A 2,174-nucleotide genomic window follows, 5' to 3' on the forward strand; every position below is an offset into this window, starting at 1 on the left:
GGCCTGCGGGGCTGGGGCTGAGTCTTCATCTGTGACTTCCCAGGGTCAAACGCAGAAAAGCAAAATTTGTCTCTCAGAGAGAGAGAGAGAGATAGAAATAGAGAGAGAGGCACACATGAGCATACAAGTGAGAGGGTGTGTGTGTGAGTATGTAAGAGAGAGCATGTGTGAGAGAGGAGGGTGTGTTGTGTGTGTGTGTGTGTGTGTTGGTCTTAGGTGACCCCTGTGAAAGGGTCTTTCGACCCCCAAAGGGGTCGCGACCCACAGGTTGAGAACTGCTGCAATAGAGCGAGACCAAGGGTGTTTTCAAGCTCTCACTTTCCTGGGATGTTCTCCATGTGTGATCTCATTTGTGGGTCAACACCCTGTGACATAGTTCCTGTTATCCCCATTTTACAGAAGAAAACAGTGAGACTCAGGAGGAAAAAAGACTTGGCAAAGCTTGCACAGCTAGTCAGTGGGCGATGGAATATGAACCTAGTCTGTCCAACCCCGAAGCACACTGGTGTCTGAAGAGCTCCCAGCCTGGGGCACCCGCCGCCTCACCGCACATGTGCACATGCCCGCACAGACACAGATCTCTAACACTAGAAAGCATGGACTATGCTTGTGGACATAGAACACGTAGCCTGGGGCAGAAGAGGAGAACTCCATGGGGGAGGGGGCAGTGAGAGGTGACAGTGAGGGCACAGGACCACCTCTACCCCCTTGAGGGGGGTCACTGCTTGGCGCCTACCTCAGGTCACCTGTCAGCCCGTGTCCTCCCCAGGGCATGGGGATGGGGGGAGAAGGGGAGCTACTCACATTGCCCTCATCGTCCACCACCTGGATCTGCCCAGAGTCGCAGAGCTTCACCACCGCCCCAATGGGCACATCGAACTCCTGCCCGGATCTCAGGTCCATCCAGACATAGTCCCCCTGTGGGTGAGAGACATCCCAGGCCAGGTCAGCAGGGATGAGGTTCGGGCACCCCTTCCAAGCAGCCCTGTGCCCCATCCCCACCCCCACCAGAGGCTTCTGTGCCAACCACAGGAGAGGAAAGAAAAGGGTACTTGCACTTGCTGAAAGCCATTTGGTGCCAGGCCCTGGGCTGGGCATTTATGCAATGTCATCACCCCTCCTCTATAGCAGCCATCACTGCCCTGATTTTACAGATGATAAGCAGAGGCTTGGAGAGAAACCTAACAGCTGATAAAAACTGATTCACAATGAAATTAGCCCATGGGAATGGCCCAGGGAAAGAGCTCTGGGCTATGAGTCAGGAGACTGGGTTGTAGGACCCGCTTGGCCTTGGACCAGTGGCTGACCACTCGGAGCCTCGGTTTCCACATGTCCTGGTGAGAGGTGGGCTCAGTGAGTCCCAAGGTCAACTCATCACCGTTCCAACCCCTTCTATTCGCACTGGAAACAACTATTTTTCAGCCACAGCTGCCACTGTGGGTCTTTGCTTTATGGGAGGTTAGTGCATGTTAGAGACAGGCTTTGTCCAAACCCAAGCTTTTTCCCAGAAAAAGTCAACATAATTGGAGAGCCTCTGGGAGGGGAGGGGAATTTACGTGTTTACTGAGCATCTACTATGTGCCCGGCCTGCATGGCTGCTTCCATAAATGGCCCCCTGTAACCCCCATGTCTGCTTTAGTCCTGGGCCCAAGCTGAGCTTCCTGAGTGCTAGCCCTGGGGCCACCTGACACCCCAGGCTGTTCTTCACCTGCCCACCACCCACCCGTCTGTCCAGATCCAGAACAAATAGCAACTCTCCTTGGCCCCTCCACACCTCCCTACTTTCCTCCTCCTCCTCCTCCTCCGCAACTCCTGAAGAGTTCATTCATTAATTCAGCACATATTTGCGGAGAGCCAGCTGTGGGCCAGGCCTGGTCCAGGCTCTGGGGACAGAGCAGTGACCCGGCAGAGTGCCTGGGGCAGCAGTGGCAGCCCTGAGCCGGAGCCATCGGAGGGGACCTGAGCAGGCGCCAGGTCCCACGGGCCCTGAAAGCCATGGACAGGCGCTGGGCTTTTAAGTGTGCCGAGAAGCCAGCGGGAGGTTTTAAGCAGGAGAAAGGAGTGACGTTCAGAGCTTCCCCCTGGCTGCTCTGTGGAGAATGAAGGCATCCCTTGGTACAGCCAGCACCAGGCCGGGTCATCACCACCTGAGTCCATCCCCCCCCCCCCCCCTC

At 56.0% G+C, this 2,174-nt stretch overlaps 1 long non-coding RNA gene across 1 annotated transcript in view; it reads right to left on the minus strand.

Moving 5' to 3' along the window:
- Positions 1-809: 809 nt before the first annotated feature.
- The window catches only part of LOC102257712, a 15,875-nt gene continuing 14,510 nt past the window's right edge, over positions 810-2,174 (minus strand). The window contains exon 3 of the long non-coding RNA XR_313635.1: positions 810-918. This is a non-coding gene — a long non-coding RNA (uncharacterized LOC102257712). The remainder of the gene's footprint in view (positions 919-2,174) is intronic.

This window comes from Myotis brandtii, unplaced genomic scaffold (assembly GCF_000412655.1).
Source record: "Myotis brandtii unplaced genomic scaffold, ASM41265v1 scaffold244, whole genome shotgun sequence".
Lineage (NCBI taxonomy): Eukaryota > Metazoa > Chordata > Mammalia > Chiroptera > Vespertilionidae > Myotis > Myotis brandtii.